We start from the raw sequence: 22,489 nt of genomic DNA on the forward strand, positions 1-22,489 counted from the left end.
CAATGGTGGGAAGAGAGGGAAAATAAAAAGAGAAAGGGTAAAGGAAAACAAAAAAAAAAGAGAAAAAGCCAGCTTGCCCACCTACCCTTCGGCTGTCTTGTCCCAGTGAGAGGACACGAGGTGGCACCTGAGGTCCCTGGGTCCCACGCCCTCCTCCAGAGAGTGCCTGTCAGCTCAGTCAAGGGTGAGAGCTATTAAAGGCCACCTGCTGACAAGGCCATTTAACTCACTACTCATGAGACCTAGTGAGATGCTGCCACCTTCAAAGAAGTCAGGAAATCAGAAATGCTGAGTGAGTGTGGGTGAGGGGCCTGAGGCACAGGGGCAAGTGAGCGCTGGTAGGCAGGGATCTCCTGCTGAGGAGGAGCTGCCTCAGAGCCAGGCAGAGGCGGTGACACACCACCATGGAAGTGTTAAATGCCACTGTGCTGTTCGCCTTAACAAGGTTAAACGCGTGTGCCTCTGGACGTTTTCTGTTGCTATGACTGAACACCTGAGACTGTGGGGGTTATAAAGAAGTTTATTAGCTCTTGGTTGTTAGACACTGGGACTCCAGGAGCACAAGGATGGCCACAACACAGCAAGGGCCCCACACAACAAAGCAGCAAGCATCTTAGCCTGGATCTCTCTGCCTGTTCTTGCAGTCACCAATCCCATTGTGGGGGCCTCACCCTCCCATCCTCATCAGACCCTCGTCACTCCTCAAAGCCCTCTCTAAGTCCATCAGTACATGATCTGAGGATTCAGTTTCCAATACAGAAACTTTTGGAGATCAAACAAAGCAGAGCATTATGTGTGTAACTTCCCCCAAAGAAGAACACTGAGGTAAATTTCCAATGGCACAAAACCGGCTGTCCCCATGGGGAGCATCAGTCGCCTCTCTGCTGGACAGGTGCCATCTGCATACACATGCACAAGAACTGTCAGCACTGCCGGCACATGTGTACAGTGTAGAGGGCTGCAGACAGAGCGGCCCCTCTGTCCCAGTGCTTTACTCAAAGCTGCTTACTCCATGGCAGAAAGCGAAGTGGCCATGAAACCCTGAAATTCAGGAGGACTGCGCGATGGCTGGGAATGAGGACATGGGTGGAGTAGGCGCTGGGAGCAGCTCTGCTGTTCTGGGGGTAGTCACGGAAGGGGAGGGTACAAGACAGCCAGGAGTGGGGAACTGGCTATCAGAGAGAGGGAGAAACTGAGGCCTGCAAGCACCGCAGCACAGTGAGGGCCCCTTGTGGTTATGGGGCGTGGGGCTTCCCAGGCCCAGTGCCAAAGCCACCACAGGGGTGTCCAAGACACCTGAAAGGAATGGGGAGTCTCCAAGTCTCCTGACTCAAAACACTAGATGGATCACTTGGATGTGGGTTCATTTTCAGAAATGCCACGTCTTCCTACCACACTTCTTCCCAGGGCTCTAAGAATTCCTCAGAGAACCCGTAACATACAAGAGCGCTACCCTGGGGCCTCCCCTTCTCTGAGTGCCGGTGTTTGCCCCCAGCATCACACCCACAATCCCTTCTCCACATGCATGTGCTCAGACATGCCAACACTTACGGATGACGTGAGCACACATGCAGCTGCCCTACAGGGCACACACACAACTCAGAGGCCTCTGCAGGCAACCACCACCAGCAGGGTGCTCAACTGCCTCAAAGCCGAGCTGACAGTGCTTTTCCACTACAACTGGTGCACACCATGCAACATGCATGTGGGGACATAATCTGCAGCTTGGCTCAGAGCAGCTCTGTCTGTCCTCGTGGGTCACAAGGGCACAGGCACTCATCGCTGGACTCAGAGCCACACTACATGTGTATTCCACGTTAGTTCCCAGAACTTTCTTCGAAGATGGTGCTCCAGCTGCGTGGCACCCTCATTACTGTGTAACCACTCCAGGAGCTACATTCCCCAGGGCTTACTCTTTCACAAACAATCAGAGCAGAAACTGAAATGTCACTAACCTCCTGGCAAGATCCAGAGCTCACAACCTGCAGCTGAACATAAACCTGGGATTTCCTCTGTGTCCTTGAAGCTGAAAAGTTTCCATGAACAGAACCAGGCAGCCCTACCCCCATCACGACAAGGCTCTGGCTGTCACAGCACAGGCTCCCAGTGGCCACGTGACATGGCCCTCCTGCCACCTGCTCATGACCTTACCTGACCCTACGGGGCCAGATGACCCTGTGATCCCACCACAAAGCAGAGAGAGAAATGCATATGTCTAACACCTGCATGCTTAGAGCCACAGGTTCCTACAGTTAGGTCTGGAAGACCCTGACTGCAAGCTCAAAGTGACAGGTAGACGCCTGCAATGAAGGCTTCTAACCTGAGGGTTTCTTCAACCACTGACCCAAAATATTTAAAACAAGAAAAACTGTATTAAGCATAAATACACTTTTTTCTAGTCATTCCATTTTCCCTAAAATAACATAGGGTAACAAATATTTACACAGCATGTACACCATCTTGGATATTATAAGCAAGCTAGAGATGATTTACAGTGTAGATGTATGCCAGTTAAATGCAAATCCTTTGTCAGTTTATACAAACAACTTGAGCATTTGTGGATATGGGTGTTCTTGGGGGACCTACAACGATCCTCCAGCACACAGAAGGTTCAAATGTACATTCAAAGGCAGCTCCAGCCAGGTGTGATGGTGCACACCCGCAGTCCCAGCACTTAACAAGCTGAGACAGGAGGATCACTAGGAGTCCAAGCTGCATAGCATGACCTTGTACCAAATAAATAAAAGATTTAAAAAAAAAAGAAGATAAAAAGTCATACAAAAGGACATCCATCCTGTCAACCATCAACTCAAGTAATCTGTGCATAATCTCACACCTAAATACACTGCATTCGGCCTTCACTGCCTAGATTTCTCAAGGAGGCCTACAGAAGTTCTCACTGTGAGTTCAAGGCCAGCGTGGGCTACAAAGTGAGTTTCAAGCCAGCCTCAACCGTATAGTGCAACCCTGTCTCAGAGACTAAATAAATAAATAAGTCTCAGATTTCTCGGTGGCGGCGATTTTCTCTCCTTTGATTTTTCTGTACTTTCAACCACAAAATTACTTTTATAATAAGGGAGAAAATTGCACCTAGGAAGGTGACAATTTTTATAAATCCTTGCATAAATATCACCATGGTGGAGGCAGGGAAGCCGTCTCTCACATACCTCAGCCTCACACTCAAGAAGCCTGCCCTGGGGCCAAGAGTCGAGGAGCACCTCAGGCCAGGTGTCACATGGACTCTGCCTGCTGACATTCAAGGTACACTGAGCTGCAACTCAAGGTGTATAACGTGCAGCAAACAAGCAGTAGAAAGACGAGGCGAGCACAGGACGGTGGGCACATGAATCACCCGCAGGAAGACACAGGAAGGCCAGGAGGGCCACCATGTCTGTCTGGTTATTCCATGGCTCTCTGAATTTGCAAAAACCTATTTTTTTTTTTTTTTTTTTTACTGCTCATAAATCACTCCCCTATATTAAAACCCAGCATGACACACATTTTTTAATTAAATGAAGCAAAATTAATCCTGCTTGAACATTCACTAAAAATCTTTTCCCTCATATAAAAAGACTACAATGTATCTGGGGCACAAACTGAAACCCACAGCTTCTATCACTGGAAACATTTCTACTTTCCATCTCAACACAAAAGAAGACAACACAGAGCTAGGGAGAAATCTCAGAGGTCTAAGTGCCTGCCTGGCCAAATGCAAGGAGCTGGGTTTGATCCCCAGTACTGCAAGCCATGTAGACCCCAGAATCCCAGGCACACCATGCCAGTCCTAACAGTAATGATGCATGCCCGTAATCCCAGCACTGGGGAGGCTGAGACAGGAGGGAGTCCAAGCTGTATAGCAAGACCCTGTACCAAATAAATAAAAGATGAAAAAATAAAAAATAAAAAAGACAACAGGTTATACAAAAGGACATCCATCCTGTCAACCATCAGCTCAAGTAATCTGTGCCTACATCTCACACTAAACTACGCTGTGTTAGGCCTTCACTGCCTAGATTTCTCAAGTAGGCCTACAGAAGTCCTTACTGGAAACACACCACTCCGAACCATCTCTCTAGGAGGCCGTGAATGAGTGAAAACCCCACCCACCAGCAACCTAGAAGTTGTAGGAAACTGAGAATGTAATTAAAAACTCTCAGGAGAAAAAGATTATTCAAGACCCTAAAAGGGCCCGTATGGTTTAACTGGTTCATTCCACCTAACATGATAAGGAAGAAATAACAGCAATTATCATAATCTTTTCTGTAAAACAGGAGAAGAAACATGTTCAAACTTACATGAGCCTAGCATTATGCTGAGAGAAAAAGAACCATTTACTATTTATTAGTTCAGAAAACAAAGGAAAGGGGGGGAAAAGAGTAAGGTGACGGTATTGATTTGGCCGAAATCTCTTTAAAATATTTTATTATTTTATTGTATTTTATTATGTATTTAGTACAGGGTCTACTGGGTCTCACGACAGATTGGACTCATAGTGATCCTCCCGTTTTCACCCTCCCAAGCACTGGGATTACAGGCCTGCACCACCACGCCCAGTCTCAGTTGCCATCTCAGTGCACTCCGGGGATGGAGCCGGCAAGGAACCCTGATTAAAAATCTTTATTTTTGCCAAGTTGTCTATTACCAGCAAGAAATAGATGTGATATACTTGTGGCAAATTTTAGCTGGAAAAAAGTCAAACTAAAAAAATCTAACAGGGCTGGCGAGATAGCTCAGTGGTCTAAAGCACCTGCTTAGGCAAGCTTAGGCAAGCATACAGGGACCTTGGTTCGATCCCCAGCACCACATGCCATGCCAGCCTTGCCCCCAGGGTGGGCTGAGCTGACCATAAAAAAAAAAGAAAAAGTAAATAAATAAAGGAAACTTTTTTTTTTTTTAAAAAAAAATCTAACACTGCAATGAATGGATCTGTTAAAAAAAAAAAACTCAGCTTCTGATTTTTTTTTTTTTCAGTACTGGGGATTAAACTCAGGACCCTATGCTTGCCAGGCAAGTGCTTATTCTATGGAGCTATCTCCCTGGCTCCAGCTTCTGATGTTTCTCCTTTAAAAAGTATAGCTACCTTTCGTATGGTCATTCATGCATTATATACACAGAAGAAAAATAATCTGCAATATTTACCTATTTACCTTTACTCAATACAGATGCACCAAATATGAAATCTTAATTTCACTTAATGTACTACAGAAATACCAATTAGTCATTTCTTAATGTGTGCCACAGCAGTCTACTCAAAACCTAGTGTTCATTTATCAAAACGCCTTTTATTGGGCCTGATTACATCAACTAGTTAATAAAAAATTAATTTGGATTGCCTTATACTTGCATTTACAAACAGGGATATGGCCCACTCAGAACCTAGTGACAACTGCTTTTCTAAAGTGTGAAGAGACTGTAAACTCAATCTTCATCTCCCCATTACAGCGCAAACTCCCTGAGTAATGGAAGGCTACCTCCAGGGGGCAGTACCTCAAATGCGGGATAACTTCAGCAAAATATAATCTAAATTTTCTAATTTACAGAACAGCCTTTAGCCAGACACAAAAGAACAAGAACCATATGAGTCTACTTATGTGAGCTGTGTGGTTCCTAGGCCGAGCAGTGAGATGCAGGGTGTGCGGACAGGAGAGTGGAGTCGCTGCTGTGTAGACAGCTCCTCCAGCGGGGAGGTGAAGAGCACAAGGCTGTGCGTGTTCCTACTGCCCCTGAACTGCACGCTGAAAATTACAAAGATGGTAATTTCCTTATGTGTGTTTGACCACACTACTACATATTTCTTCAACAGAAAAACAGACTTACAAAATGACATATGTGTAGAAATAAGCCAATAAATGAAATTCAAAAAACCGAAAGTCCAAGGCCCTGCAGGGGGCATGGGATTGCACAGGAGCTGGGTTTCTGGTGCTGGAGTTGTGCAGGAAACAGCCTGCAAGCAAGAGAATCACTTGTTTTGCTTTCCACAGAGGCAGAGGCAAAGGCAGCCACACCACAGTAAAAATACACCCCAGGCCTGAACAAGCACTTGCTTATTTAGCCAGATGGTCACCTCCTCTTATCTGAGGCGCCACCGCATGGCTTCAGTTACTCGCATTCCACCATGGCCCAAAACTACTAGTGGAAAATTCCAGAAATAAGCAATTTAGAAGTTTCAACGCGCACTAGCCTGTGGATGACTATTTTTTCAAATGGGTATACTTCAGTTCTTTCACAAGTTTTAGCAGTCTAAAAACATCCTGGTGAAGAAATGGGCTAAAACGCAGGGCACCGACGTAAACACTCTCCATGGCACGCTGTAGTGTCACAGCACTCTGTCCCCTCCCACTGGGACATGAGCCATGCTTTTGTCCAGTGTACCCACACTATACACTCTGACCCCTTACTCACTTTGAAGTGTATTGGTTACCAGATCGACTGTTTCGGTGCACCAGTTTGTGTTCAAATAGCCCTCACTCTACTAGGCTTTAAAGCCTAACAGTACAGACGTGGCAATTTACACAGGTCAAAAAGACACACGATGCTTCTTTTACGTGAAAATATGCTTGTAATGTAAACACAGGGCCAGGTGTGGCGGTGCACACTGGTAATCTCAGGCTCTTCCTCAGATCCTCCCTGTGAATTCCCCAGAGAAGTGGGGCCCAGAGGAGAAATGGTACCACACCCACATCTAAGGCAGGAGGTACATGGGATCCTGGTAGGGACTGCAGGGAATAGCCCATGTCCCAGCACAGAGAAACTTCAACCACTCTGCGGATACAGGGGCCCCAGATCCACACACAATCTCTGCTGGTTGCCAAGAAATCTCACTCCCACGACATCCAAATACAAACTGCAGCTTCTAGACACCTGGCACCAATAAAGCCGAGGATAAACACAGTCGCGACTGCTCTGCACGCATCAAGCACATCAGCAGTGATTAGCCTCCACTTTGCTCCATCTTTGAGGTTGGCTAAAGAAAACACTAACATTTTCATCTAAATAAGAGCATCTTAGAGATTACGCTGGACAGATAAACATAAACAGGCCTGCACATTTCCACGCTCCTGAGTTCTAGCATCTTCCTCTGTATACACAAGTGAAAGAACCCAATAAATAATCTACATAAGCCGTGTTCAAGCAGTTTCTCTTTCCCCACCAGCAGAAGCACTAAAGTTACTTGTGAAACCCAAATTGGCCCCAGCCTGTGGCCATTTTTCAAATGGGTATACTGCTTTCACAAGTTCACCATTCTAAGAATATCCCGGTAAGGAGATGGATTAAAACTCACTACACCATCAAGACACAACTCCTGAACCTCAAAAAAAAAGACAGGACTTTTAACTTCCTACCACGTCCTCCTGGCCAAGCCTCCTATAGATACGCAGGCTGGGGTTGGCACTGGAGGCTGGGTCCAAGTCACAGGTGCTCTGTTTGGGAAGCACCAGAAAAGCACATCAAAAACAGCTGTCGGGCCTGACAGGTGCTTCAGGAAGGGCCTGATGCTGCTACACTGACACACATGGTCACCAGGCCCACATCCTCCCAGAACTCTCAGGCAGAGGTGCAGGCTTCCTTAAGGCCCTACCTGCACCCGAAGAAGAAGCTGCAGACAGACCACAGGCCAGCCACAAATTCCAGCACACCCCCAACTATCTAGAGACCAGGCTTTCTGAGAAATGGCCAGACAGAAGCTTGACAGGAAGCCAGGGAGTGGGTGAGTGGGAGGAACCAAGCCTGCTGCCCTCATCCTCCCCAGACAAGGACAGGCCCCTTGAGGCCCAAGGTCCTGCACAGGAGCCTCCTGGGTTCAGGCAGGACATGGAACCTGCTACACCGGATGCAGGTCACAACCCAGGCACAGGGCCAAACTCCTGCTACCACCCTGCCACCAACACCAAAGCCCAACCCGGGCCAGCACCACCCTTCATTTGCTCACCTCCTGAGGCAAAGGCAGGAGAGAAGCCTCCTCCACTGGTGTTGGGGACTCTTCCACACCTCTCTCCACTCTCCTGCCTTCAACTGGGCAAGCCCTAGCCAAGCCTTCTCAGATGCCAGGATGGCCGGGGCCACCACACTGAGCCTCCCGCCCCTCTTTGAAGGGGGTTATATACATCAAATTAGCAGTCTGGCATCACAGTCTTATAAGAGCAGACCAGTGGGTGGGAGGCTAACCTCAGCAGCTCTGTGGGAAGGAAGAGCAAGACTGTGACCTCAGAGACTTTCTCTCCCAGAGCAAGGGAGCAAGAGAACAAGGCAGAGCACCAACACCTTCTGCTAGTAAACACTTCTGTGTGTCTGGGTACCGCCACACGGAAAAAGAAGCAGGGAAGGACAAGGGAATTTCCCTATAGACACCACGGAGTCACTGGTACCTAACCTTGGGGCTGGAAAGAAGCAAGAAGCAGCTGTCCCAGTGACGCATAAGGCCAGCCGAAGTGTGAGGCTAGTCCACATGGGGCACCTGGGCGCAGGAGACGACAGCCTTTCTCCACCGCTGGCCCGGTGACTTCTAGGGATGTACCACAGCCCTGCTGCTGCTGGGGCAGACATCCAGGACAGGCTAGCCTTTGTTCCCAGATGCTGAGCAAGCTCCCAACCTCACCTACAGGCCACGCGTGAGTATAAAACATGGCCAACCACAGAGCGCAGGCCCCTGGGAGCACTGAGCAGTGTGACAGTACGTACAAACCAGCCATCTGGTCAAACGCTATGCTTGATGTCTCTGGGAAGGTCTTTTTTCAATGAGAATAACACTTTTAGCAGAGGTCTGGGCAAAGCACTCGCAGTGTGAGGGAACCTCATCTAATCAGTTGAAAACCTCCAGACACACTTCAGCCTGGCACTGCGCCAGCTGCCCGGCCTGTGGATGCTAGACTGGGCCTCCACAATCACACAGGCCAGTCTCATAATAAACACCCTCTTTCTGCATATATTCTATGGGTTCTCTTTCCCTAGAAGACCCCGGCCTGGCAAAGCACTGAGAGGTCTCCCATACTGTGCTGCATTTGGAGCAGAGCCTGGCTGAGCAGGGAACGCCCTGTGGGTAGGGAGCTCAAGGCGTCCACGGAAGGCTGTGCCTGTGCACAACTGGGCACATGGACGGCATCTGGCTGGGACACGCCACTGATGCGACCCGAAACAGGAAAGCCAGACAGCTAGCCCCCTGAGAAATACGGCACATGTGTTACATGGTCCCCCTGACATGTCACCCATCCTAAATAAGCTAGAGGCGCAGGGGAGGAATGAGGGTAGGTTTTATCTTCAAGCTGAAAACATACATAAGACTTCTGAAAAATCAGTTCAGCTGCTTTCTAATGAGTGGAGCCCCCTAAACGCAGGAAAGCCTCCCAAAACTCAGGCCTCTGGCTTGCCATGCAGTCACTGTGGCTCACATGTGCACACATGTGCAGGCACACACATGTGCATGTACACAAACATGCACATACATGCATGCACACACCTGGTTGGTCACAGACACCATCAGCTTCTATTTTTGAGCTCTGCTATGCCCAGGAGCCACCATTAGTCCCACAGGCAGGTGCTCAGTGGTCCTGCCACGCTACCAATGCCTGAGCAGTGCAGCAGGCACGAAGAAAAGCAGTCCGGATGTGGCAGACCGGTGGGACACCCAGCCCATCTGAAGGACATCAGCGCCTGTGTTTCAAGGGCGCAAAGCTCGTGGCCACACACAGCATGGCTTGGAACTTGGATGTCTATGACATAGTGCCAAGGAGACAAAGCAGTCCGCCAAGTCCTCCAGTGGCCCCCGCTTTCTGGATGCTGTGTGTGCGCATGCGTGTGCACTTGTGGGAACGCACAGAAGGGCAAGATGTTCATGGCTCTCATCCAGCACGAGAGGAAGCGCTTCGCTTTCTCCACTTTCTGAACAATGGAAATGCCATTAAAATAAAAGACAACAGTCAGCACATCGTATTTCCTGTTCACACTGTCAGTCTCAACAAGCCCTTCTGGAGAAGTACTACTTAAAAGCCAAGGCCCCACCCACGGACAGAAACCTGACAGAATCAGATAGAAGGCCCCTTCCTGTTTCCTGCTTCAACGTGCCCTGCCTTTATTCCAGCAGTCAGCAGAGTTTCCACCATCCTGCTTCATCGCTTCCCACCAGGGCAAAGTGTATCTCGGTTCTATTTTCCTCCAGATAAAACCTGCTGAAATAATCCAGAAAAATCTTCCAGCCCATCCCTGCCCACCCCATGTCCCAATGGGAGTCCTCTTCCCCTGCTGTACACATGGCCTATACACATGGCTTCATCTGCAGAAAGGGTCTCGGCGGATGGGATCTGGTGAGGGCTCTAAGGGCTCTAAGAATTGGTCAACCAGAGGGCTGTAAATCCAAAGACAAGGAGTCCATGTGATGATGGGGGCCATAAGCTGAGAACCCCCCCACCCCAGGGCCACCAAGGCCCACAGAGACAGGAGGGGATCCTCTCTAGAGCCTCTCAGAGGAAAAGCACGGTCACCACCTTGATTTGGACATCCAGCACCCAAGATGGGAAGAACAGGGTCTACCGTTGTAAGGCCCACCCCTGGGTGCCACAGAAGACTCACAGCTGTGTGCCCCAAGATTCTGCAGGGAGGGCACACTTGCTTCCAGACTGGAAGACAGGGAAGGCGGATGGTTCCTACCACAGACTGAGAAAATGTGTGGGACGAAGCAAAACAAGCTGCCTCACCGGCCCCTCCCCCACACCCTGCTCTGCCAACCAGCCTCTGGCCTGGCCACCCCAACTCACCCCAGCCCCTTCTCTTTCCCTGGGTGCCACTGCTGCACACCACAGCAGCCCTGTGCCACACGCATGGTTCTGTGGGTGAGAAGTCCCAACTGGCCACAGCCAGGGCTGTCTCAGCTGTGCCAACACTGGAGATCACATGGGCTGGCTCAGCTGGCGGATGCAGGGTGCATTTGCCACAAGGCAGCTGCACATGTCAGGGCTTCCAGCAGCAGGACCTTGGGATGGCCCTGAGCCCCTGGCCCTCTGTGGCTGGCCACGTGGCTGTCACGGGCTGACTCTCCAGGCCACCGCATGGCTCCCAGGGTGAGCACTCTGGTAAACACCCAGAGCCGTGATGGAGGTCACTGAGCCTTGCAGCCACAACATTCCACTGATTAGAGCAACTGAGAGGCCACTCATGCACAGGGAAGAGACAGGCAGCCTGCAACCTGCAGCGAGCCAGGGCAGAGGCAACAGATCCGGAACCAAAGTTCAGAATTCCATCTCCTCTCCCTGCTCCACCAAGGCTGTTTCTGCCACTCCTTCTGAGTTCAGGCCTGCACTTCTGACTTCCAGCAGCTCACCCCATCCTTGCCAAACACTGCCCACCCTCAAAGTCCCCTCCAGGACCTCGAATGCCCCATCAATACCCTCAAGCCGTCTCGCAGTGCAGGAGCACGTCCCGTTTGTGGTCCTACCAGTCCACCCTGTGGACACCCTGGCACACACCTCTTTACGCTGAGGACTGGACAGTGATGGCCTGACAGACAGATGACATGCAGTGAGACAGAGCAGTGAAGCAAGGCGGTATAGGCACAGTGACAGGAGCCCTGCCCCTTTCTGGAGCAGGAGGCGGTGGCCAAGTGCAGAGGATGCCCTGGCAGAAGGCAGAGCCCTTGCTCCTTCTCACAGAACAGGCTAGAGAGCGGGTGTCACACAATGTGGGCCAGAGGTACACTGTTCAGACAGGGCCAGTGGCAGCCCCTGGAAGTGGAGGCCCCAAACTGTAAGGGACCAGCAGGAGGACGAGGGCCCAGCCAGTGTGCCAGACCGTGCAGTGGTCGCAGCCCACAGGCCTGGACGAGAGTTTCCGCAGGCAGCACATGCACATCCAGAGTAATGTTTGAAAGCAGAGGCAGAAAAACACCGTGGGGTACAGGTTGGGCATCCCTTCCCAGACTGCCTCAGAGCTGGAGCACTCCTAATCTGGGGACTATTTGTACGTACTGAGTGAAGTACCATCATCTTGGGGTAGCGCTCAGAACGCAGAATTCCTTAGCTTCACACATACCCACGTACACAGCTGAGGGTTACTTTCAAGAACATCCTAAATAATTTTGTGCATGAATCTGAGTTTCATGGACTCGTCCCCTCGTGCATCATCATCCTGGTGCTCAACAAGTTCATTCTGGAGCAGTTCAGATATTGGGTTAAGGATCCTCATCACTACCAAGTAAGAAAAAAAGAGAAAGCCCCTGGTGAGCCAAGCTGAAAGGCACAGACAGATACCGAAGGCCACACCGATGCAGCGCGACCTGCAATACCCAGAGACAGCCAATGTGGCCAGCTGGAAGGAACGGAACCCTGCTGTCACCAGCTGGGGGACAGGTGAGCGAAGCGACAAGACCACGCAGAGGCTGGCAGCACCAACTCTGGTCCCGAGCACCCCACGCTGCCCTCCAGGGTGCACTGCAAATATCTCACTGCACGAGAAAGGAGATGGGAAGATGGAGTGTGGAGAGTCACACTGGTAACAGCCTTCCCTGGATTCCAAGTTGGGACAGGAAGTGGACTGACGACAACACAGAGGCCCCTGCAAAACTGTGGGAGCCGTGGGAATGCGGGAGATGGAAGCCACTTGAGGAAGACAGCAAAATGCCACAGGCCAGGGACCCTGGCTCCCACAAGCCCACGATGGCCACAGCACTAAGTAGATGCCACTGTTGCCAGCTATTTCTAGTTCCTGCTGTGCTCTTGGGGCATATACACAATATACACAGCAGAGAAAGGCCACATGGGGGCCACAGGTGAGTTACCAAGCCAAATGGAAGACCAGTGCAAGATCATAATCTTAGACCCAGAATCTACTCTTAGTATCTGCTCTGACTAGACGGACCATGTTAAGTGCCCAGGGAGGCCACATCGGGAGACCCCAGGTCTCCAGCAGAAGAAGCTGAACTCTTCTCAACCCTGCAGAGCTAACAGAGGGCACCAAGTTAGCAGAGGTCACTCTGAGCAAAGGTCCATAGCCCAGGGGTGGGGAAGGACACCACCAATGAGGAGCACTCGCTGTCGCTGGCTGGTGACAGGGCTGTGTGAGGGACAGTCTGCCCATCTTTATTGACTGAAATGTAAGCACCAGAATGCATCAAAATAGTCCTCACACAAACACTCTGGGCTGGCGTCTCCAAACAATGAACATGGAGTCTCCTCTGAGCAGAGAAAAGGGAGAAGGAGGCTGGAGGTCTCTGCCCTTCATTTTTGCAGTGAGACCTCTGTGCAGAACCTTCCATCTTTCTTGCAGTAGTGAATGTGCCTATCATGCACAACAGTCTCTTCCATGTGAAATAAAACCTGTGCCCTCCAGCTCAAGAATGTAGCACAGTTCCTTATAAATAAATGTAGACCTGTAATTCCCCAGAGGCTGGTTTTCCAGGACCTTCCAGGTTTCTATTTTAAAGGTCATGTTGTCACTGCCTGGTTCTGCCGAGCTGGTGAAAACCAAGCCCTGCTGGATGGACTCTTGTGGAGCGGAAGGAGAACTGTGAGTCCCTGCTTGGAGAACACCCCATCCCCCCCAAACACAACAGGCAGTGGCCACTGCTTCCAGGGGAGCAGGCAGCCTCCCAGGGTTCCCTGCTTGAAACACAAGCCACTGAAGGCCTCTATTTTCAAATAGCTAGACCTGCAATTCCACCTGCACAAGAGCTTTGCTCTGACCTAGTTTCCCTGCCGTGAGTGTGCAGTCCAACCTCAGGCCCTGCAGTGGCGGCACAGAGCTAGGACAGTGCACTTACTAAGGCGCTGGTGTCTCTCTACCCCAGAACCCCGGGCATCAGCCTGAGTGGAGAAAAGGACAGGAGTCCATGGTAAAAGATCAGCTAGCAAGAAACAATACCAGTGCACACACACGCTGAGTAACTGGACATTTCAAACTGCCTGTGCAGAACAGTATGTCACAGGGACAGTATTTTTTAATCGAAAGATACACAACACAGCTTTTCAATAAAAAGCAATGAGGGGGCCCAGCCCTAGCTCAGTTCTTTAAGGGGCCGGGGAGATGGCTCAGTAGGATAAACACTTGACTGGCAAACTCAAGGATCTGAGTTCAATCCCCGGTTCCGCAAAAAAAATAATAATAATAATAAAATAAAAAATAAAAAATAAATAAATAAATAAATAAAAAGCAATGAAATAAAAGTATCAGTGTGCCTCCCATATTGAAAAGCATGACCGTTAATTTAAAAAATGTTTTGGGGCTGGGGAGATAGCTCAGTAGTCTAAGCGCCTGCCTAGAAAGTGCAATGACCCAGGTTTGATTCCTAGTACTGCATGCTGTGCCAGCCCTACCCTGGGCATTCGAAGCTGGCCACCAAAACTGGGCATGGTGGCACACGACTGTAATCCCAGTGCTGGGGTGGCTGAAACAGGAGAATTGCTACAAGTCCGGGCTGTGTAGCGAGACCCTGTACCAAATATATAAATTTAAAAAAAAAAGAAAAAAACTTTTTGGTTTTAAAATGTGCTCCTGTGTGTGCTTGGGTGTGAACGTTTAGGTGTGAGTGCAAGAGTGCGGATGCTTAACAACAGAAGGTCCTGGGGGTCCCTGTCACAGCTGAAAGCTGCCAGCATAAGACCCCTCCATCTCCTGAAGGCCTCCTGATTGCCGCCATCAGTTTTACCAATACGGCACAAGCATGGAAACCGCACTGAGGTGAAGTTTCAGACACGACTCTGGGACCCACATGCAGCCCAGGTCGAGCTCTGCTAAGGGACATGAAAGCAGTCACACTTCTCTCCTGGGAACCACCGAGGGACGACCCCATGGACACAGTGGGCTTCAGGCCAAACGCAGGCCCACGGTACAGACCCCGTACGGCTGCAGTACACAGGGGCCGTGCCACCACCGGGCAGGCAGTGTTTCGCTCTTGTGACAGTCTGTGAGGCTGCAGGTGCCTCCATGAACGAGACATCTCGTCCTTCTTGCCCCTTACTGTTGCGGCCTCTGCTTCCAATCCCATCTTTGGAGTTGTTGCTTGTGACCATGTCATGCTTCACAGGGACCTGGTCATTTTGGTTCCTGCCCAAACAACTGCACAATTATGCCAAATGACAGAAGCCAGACTCAAAGACCATAAGTCATACGGTTCTGTTTACGTAACATTTGGGGACAGCTATAAGGACAGAAAACACATCCCTGCTTGCCAAGACTGGGGAAAGGAACTGCCTTCAGAGAGGCTCAAGACAACCTTTGAAATTATGGAAATGGCCTGTATCACAAGTTGTTGATGGTTACATAATTCCATGCCTTTATCAAGTGGCAGAACGATACATCAGATAGGGTAGATGTCACCGTATGTAAGTTATACACTGAGCAGTCTCACACATTAACATGGACTCGAAGTCTTAGAAATATAAAATCTGAATAGTCATCTGTTAAGAAAGAGAATCATAATTAAAACCTTCTTCATAAGAAAGCCTCAGAGCCTGACAGCTTCTCTAGTAGATTCTATCAAACATTCAACACAAGAATATTTGAATCCTATAAAAATTATTTATAAACAAGGACAGAGAAAAACTATCCTCAAAACATACAGTAGGGCCAACAATACTCTTGAGGGCCAGGGAGATAACTCAGTGGAATAAGTGCTTGCCTGGTAAGCATAAGGTCCTGAGTTTGATCCCTGGTACCACAAAAACAAACAAACAAAAAATTCTCTTGTTATCAAAACCTGAAAAAGACATTATAAGAAAACAATATCCTGGGCCAGCCTGATAGCTCAGCAGACTAAAGCACCTGCTCAGGCAGAGCATGCCATGCCAGCCCTGCCCACAGGGCACACTGAGACAATGACTGAGACTGGGCATGGTGGCGCACACCTGTAACCACAGCACTGGGGAGGCTGAAAACAGGAAAATCACTACGAGTCTGATCTACATAGTGAGACCCTGTAGACCCTGTCCTAAATACAGAAAAAAGAAGAAAGAAAACAATATCCCTCATGAATAGTCACAAAATTGTAATGAGGGCCAGGGATGTAGCTCAGTGGCACAGCACCTACTGGCAAGTGCAAGGTCTTGAGTTCGATTCCTGGTACAGAAAAAACAAAAACAAAAACAAACTGTAATGAATCCAATCCAGCCAGACAGCAGGATCCCTGCATCTGCAGGTTTGCTTTCCACCCATAATCAATGCAGCCTGAAAAATACTGGGTATAAAATATAAACAATAAATGAGTATTTTACATTATGCTGCAATTCCTAGGTACTGTGATGAAATGCCAATCACCCAGCTCTGACTACCAGCACGGGCTATCCCTCTGCCTGGCATACCCATACGTTCAGGCTGTGCACACCACCTACCGGGACCCAAAACACAAAAGCATCATGCTGGCCATTCCAGTTCCAAAAAGAAGCCACAGAGGGCCCTTTCAGTAAAAACGCAGTAAGTTATTTTGAGAGACAGAGAAACTAAATTCACATAACATTCATGACAGTATGAACAACTGCTCTGTACTAACAACTAATAACAGCTAACAGGGCCAGCCAAATAGCTCATTGGATTGGGCCAGGGTTTCAATCCCTGAGTATGCCGTGCCGGCTCCACCCCCAGGGGCACACTGAGACGGCAACTGAGACTGGCCGTGGTGGCACGCCTATAATCCTACCTCTTGGGAGGCTGTAAACAGATGGATCACTAGGAGTCCAATCTAGTAGTGAGACCCTGAACAGCCTGTAGACCCTTCCCTAACATATAGAAAAAAAATAACAGTTAACAATAATTTTACTACTGGCCGTGATTGTTCATTCCTTATTGTGCTTAATTCCTTAAACTTTTTCATAAGTATGTATACACAGGAAGCAGAGTTCGGTACTACTGCGGTGTCAGGATCTACTGGGGTCTTGGTATGTATCCCCTGCAGGTAAGGGGGGAGTATGGTATACAAAAAGGGTGACATATCATGACCAAGTGGAGCTTGAGAGACATGAGGTCAGTTTTTAATTTTCCACTTCAAAACTTAATCAGTGTAGTTCATTATATTCACAAATGAAAGAAAACCCCAACATGTAAAGAAAAAAGAGGATCTATTCAACATAAAAAATGCTCAGCAAACTGGAAACTTCCTCCGCTTCATAAAAGGCACCTACATAGAATCTTTACCTGACACCACACCGAACAACCTCCACGGAGAAGCAAATTCCTCCTTCTTGCCAAGGTGGGGATGGGGAACAATGCCAGCTTTTACCCCTCCTGCTAAGCCTGCACTGCAGGTCCTGGGGGCAAGCTAGAGGACACAACACAAGGGAGGAGAAGCGCCCAGCGGGAAAGAGAGGCCAATGATCTCTACTCGCTATGAGGACACGTGGAAACCCTGCAGGAACACCAAAAGCCTACACGAGTAAGTCTGACCACAGAATGAACAGCAACGGCATTTCTCTACCTTCACAATACACACAGAGAAAAATGTTACCAAGCCATTTTAAAGACATTCAAAAACACGAAGCACTTATAAAGCAATTTGCTAAGGCACGTGCAAGGCCTGCACACTCACACTTATGACACACTGCTGAAAGAAAGATTCAATCAGTCTGTGCTCACTGGGCCAGAGACCTCAGACTGCCACCAAGTCAATTTGCCCAACAGGATCCAACGAGCAACCTCAGGCAGAATCAAACAGGCTCTCAGAAGAAACTGACAAATTGCTTTGAAATACGTATATATGGCTATATAAATATACAAATGTATTTTAATATATTTAATGTTTATATATCCATATGTATATACTTTTAATATATTAAAATATATTTATAATTTATATATTATATAACATATTAAGTAATAAATATACATATGGATATGCAAAGGATCTGCAGTAACAATTCTGAAAAGGAAGCCAAACTCTCTCACACCACCTGGTTTCTAGAATCCTTACAAAGAAATGGCCAATGAGGCAGCAGGCACTGGGTAGGATGGGACACACCTGTAACCCCAGCACTCAGGCGGCTGGGGCAGGAGGATCAAAAGTTCAGAGTCAGTCTGGAGAACTTACCAAGATCTTGCCTCAAAAGAATCAAAAAGGCTTGGATGCAGCTTTGTGCCAAGGCCCTGGGTTCAGCCCCCAGTGCTAAGGACAGAAAAAACAAAGAGACATCACGAGTCCGGGGCCTGTGGTGCATCAGTCATAATGGGACAGGACAGAATCCAGAAACAAAGCCACGCAGTCAGGCCCTCTCAGATGTACTGCAGCAACTGGCTATCCACATGCCAAATAGTGAACTATAGTGAACTTCAATCTCCAGGGTTTTCTAGTTAAAAATTAGTTTGAGATGAGTAACACATCTACACACACAAACTAAAAGCTAACATTTTTAAAGGCAAACTTATGCCTAGGCATTAGAGAAAGACTTTTTTTTTTGTAGAACCAGGGATTGGACTCAGGCCCTTATGCTTGCCAGGCAAGCACTTACTGTACTGAGCCATCTCCCCAGCCCTAGACAAAGGCTTCTTAAATAGGACACAAAAAGCATAAACCATTTTTAAAAAACGATGAACTAGACTTAATCAAAATTTAAAAGCCTGCCCTTGGAAAAATATCACTTATAAAGTTAAAAAGCAAGACTGAAGAAAGGGTTGGGGAGATAGCTTGGCGGTCTAAGTACCTGCCTGGTTAAGTGCAAGGACCTGGGTTCGATCCCTGGTACTGCATGATGTGCAGGCCCCAAAACCAGGCATGGTGGTACATGCCAGTAATCCCAGCACTAAGAGAGGCTGAAACAGGGGGATTACTACAAGTCCAAACTGTGTAGTGAGACCCTACATCAAATAAACTTTTTTTTAACAGAAAACTGAGAGAAAGTACTTGCAATACAAGGATCTGAAAAAAATTTGAGTCCAGAATATGTAAGATCCTGCAACTCAAATGTAAGACAAATGACCTGATTACAAAGTGAGCAAAAGATCTGAACAGCTACTTCCCAAAAGAATATACAGTTAATTATCATCTGAGGAAACACAACTAAAGCCTCCAAGGTAGAGTTCTAGTCCCACTAGAATTGCTACAATTAAGGCTGACAATTGCCAAGAGCTTGCAAGGACCCACACCAAGAGGAAAAGCACCACACTCAGCCCCGGCAGGGGAATGGAAAGCAATCCTGCTGCTCCAGAGCTGCGGGCAGGCTCCCACTGAGTTGAGGGCCCGCTGAGCACCCTGCCAGCCCCCTCCCTGGGAGCTACCCACAGGAAAGGAGAGCACATGTAGGGCCACACCTGCCGAGGATGCTCAGGCTTCTGTCTTTCTCTCCATTGCAGTAAGAACAGCAGTAACTTACCATTTCAGAGTCGGCAATTCAGCAGCCTTTAGTGCATTCGCAACGTTCGGTCCCCATCACCACTACCCACTCCAGGGCTCCAAAGATACTCTGACGACTAAGCAGCCAATTCCACTCCATCTCGCTAGCCCCCTGGCAACCACAGCTGTGCCTTCTCTCTCTATAGACTTGCTTATTCTGAACCTTATAAAATATGAAACCATATACAGCGCCATGTAGTCTTCAGGCCTGGCCACTCTCTTTTGGCACAACGTTTTCGAAGTCCCAGCACACCGCAGCCTGTGAGCAGGGCATCCCTCTGCACGGCTCGAGCACACGCCACACTGAGGTACCCTTCTACACGGTGCTTCTCCACCATTGGGCTCCTGTGTGCAGCACGGCTATGACCTACTGTGTACAAGGCATTATTGTGTTTGCTTTTTTCAGTTTTTGAATCTGTTTCCACTCTCCTCCCTATAAACTAAGAGTGAAAACTGCTGGGCACACGGTAATTCTATGTTTAAGTCACAAGGCACCTTTAAGCTTTTCCAAAACAGCTGCACCACTTTTCACATCCATCAGCAAAGATTAAGGGTTCTAATTTCTCCACAGCTTCACCAACACACGTTAATTTTCCTTTTTTTGAAAAGGTATTCTAGTGGGATATGAGGAAATATCTCAGTGATTCTGATTTGTACTTTCCTAGTGACAAGTGACACCAAACATCTTTTCACAGGCTTCTTGGCTATCTGCTGATCTTCTTTGGTCCTGGGTTTATTCACATTTTGCTGGCTGTCTTTCTGTTGTGGAGCTTCAGCTCTTAACCCTTTAGTAGGAAATAAGTCACACATCTAGCAATAGGTATCTAAACAAAACATGGTAGAAACACACAACAAAATACTGCCCAGCAATAAAAAGACATTGAGCCAGTGGAACATAAGATTTTCAGAAATATTATGGAAAGTGAAAAGAGCTAAATATGACAGTTATAAAATAAACAGAGGTATCCCCTTATCTGCAGTTTTGCTTTCTGCAATTTGTCATCTGTAGCCAACTATGCTCCTAAAATACAGCATTAAATTGTAAATTCCAGAAGTAAACAATCATAAGGCTTAAACTGCATACCATTCTGAATATTTCAATGAACTCCTACTCTACCCCACCACATACCACCTGAGTCATGAACCACTTTGACGAGTGTGTCCATAGTGTATACTCTACTCTCCTGTTAATCACTTAGCAGCAGTTTCTGTTACTAGGCTGGCTGTCACACTACTGCAGTACCTGTGTTTAAAGTATCTCTTCCACTTTACTTAACAATGGTCCCCAAGCCAACAATAATGATATCAGCAAACTGGATATACCCAAGAGAAGTCATGAAATGTTCTGAATAATTGAAAAGGTGAAATCTCCACTTAAGGAAAGAGAAATCATGCTGAAGTGTTAAGACAATACAACAGGGTCTTATGAGAGAAAAAAAATATGTATGTAACTTTTATCAGCACATACTGTTATCACTGTCCTATTTTACTACCAGCTATTGTTTTTGATACTGTTTGAGGACCTAACTTATAAATTTACCTTCATTCTAAGTGCACTGGTATAAAAACTATAGAACTCATGGAGTTTGATGCTATGCAGGGTCCCAGCCACCCACTGGGGGCTTGGACACATTCCCTGAGGCCAAGCATGGACATGTATATCATTTCACACTGAAACACTTTGAGAAACCCATTTATAACAATCAAATCTATGCAGATATGTGAGTGTGCAGGAGTATCAGTATAAAGGGGCAAAGAAAATTCTGAGGGAGTGTGGGGCCAGATGTTTTCTGGGGCAACTTCTCAGTTCTGCAGCAACAGCTGCTCAAAAGTGGGTGCCACAGTAGACAGGCCTGGTGCACCTGTCCCACAGGCCGGGTCTACCCGCTCCGGCCTGTACCCCATGATGGCGCACTGTGCAGGACAAGCAGGACTCTTGTTCTTCCCACTGCGTGCTCCTTCCCCAGAGCATCTGAGCTGCTTCATATTCATCAGAAGTCCTGGGGGCCAGGAAGCCTGGATCCAAGTTGCACGCTGGATCCCTGACACAGAGGTGATACTGTACAATCCTCAAGTTCCCCGGGACTGGTGTACGGGTCCAGAGCCACCCCTGGGAAGCACCAGATCCTCTCAGTGCCCAGAGGATGTGGACCTGAGCTCAGAAAGACCCTAGTGAAGCCCAGTGCTGTGGGCAGGTAAGCTCACATCAAAAGGAAGACACTCACAGTACACTGGAGACATGAAAGGGTGGCCTCACTGTCAGCCTAGCTACCGGTCACACCTGTCAGGGTCACTCTGCGCCCCATTTCCCCTCTTCAAGCACAATGCAGCCTTGAACTCAGCTGGACAGGTCACCTGCCCTTGGGCCCTGGAGCTGGGCACTTCGTCTCATCACCTGGGGGACATGCCACTGTCCCAAGCCACCATCACCATTCTCTGCCATGCTTGGTCCCTCCACACACTGCTCTCTAGGGGGTGGCACAGGGCTGGCATAGGCCCCACAGCCAGAACCTAGACCTGCCGAGGCCCCAGTCTCCCTCCTTTCCAGTCCCTTCTCCCACTCCCACTTCATCTCAGCCTCCCTTTCTGCAAACCTTAAAGACAGCCCAGCCCAGTGGGCCCCTCCCCATTTCTCAGCTCCCTTTCACAGCAAAATTCTCCAAAAAGTTACCATTCTTGCTGGTCCAGACTGCCTTCCTCCCTTCTCTGGTAAATTTACTCCTGGACTTGGGCCTCTTCCAAGACGCCTGCCAAGTCACCGGGGACTTCCACGTGGCGCCCACCAAAGTTGTGCTAAGTCTCATTTTCCTGGGCAGCCATCACCCGCCCGATGTACATCCTGCCAGTGGTCATCGGGGACCCCAGGTCCCATCTCTGCCCCACCTGATCTGCAGCCCTCACCGAGACTCCCAGCTTTCAGGTGGCACCACTCAGCTGGTAACTGCCATGCTGCAGTTCCAGCCCAGGCACACCCCTGTAGAACTCTGGGCCCATTTGTCCAGCCAGCTCTCAGCTGTGGGGTGGTGAGTGGTGACCTTCAACCCCCGCCTACCCGCCTGACCTGTGGATGCCAGATGCCCCCCCCACCCCCATGCGTGGTGGCTGGGACTACATTCCTCACCTCCTGCTGCCACTGGCTGGAGAGCTGGGGGGCACAGACACTAATGCCCAGGCCATGGATCACGCGCTATC

The 22,489-nt window shown here is 48.7% G+C and overlaps 1 protein-coding gene across 9 annotated transcripts in view; it reads right to left on the reverse strand.

Annotated features, from left to right (window-relative positions):
* Positions 1–22,489, reverse strand: part of Sema4d (semaphorin 4D) — a 126,292-nt gene that overhangs the window by 97,803 nt on the left and 6,000 nt on the right. The window contains exon 1 of one of the 9 annotated variants that reach the window (XM_023704204.1): positions 17,999–18,187. The exons of 6 other annotated variants lie outside the window; for them this stretch is intronic. The gene's annotated coding sequence lies outside the window, so the exon portion shown is untranslated. Of the gene's footprint in view, positions 1–10,738; positions 10,834–17,998; positions 18,188–22,489 lie in introns of those variants that run through there. 2 more of the 9 variants (XM_023704199.1, XM_023704198.1) reach the window with 2 other exon arrangements.

Source organism: Octodon degus, unplaced genomic scaffold, assembly GCF_000260255.1.
Source record: "Octodon degus isolate 3935 unplaced genomic scaffold, OctDeg1.0 scaffold00192, whole genome shotgun sequence".
NCBI classification, from domain to species: Eukaryota; Metazoa; Chordata; class Mammalia; order Rodentia; family Octodontidae; genus Octodon; species Octodon degus.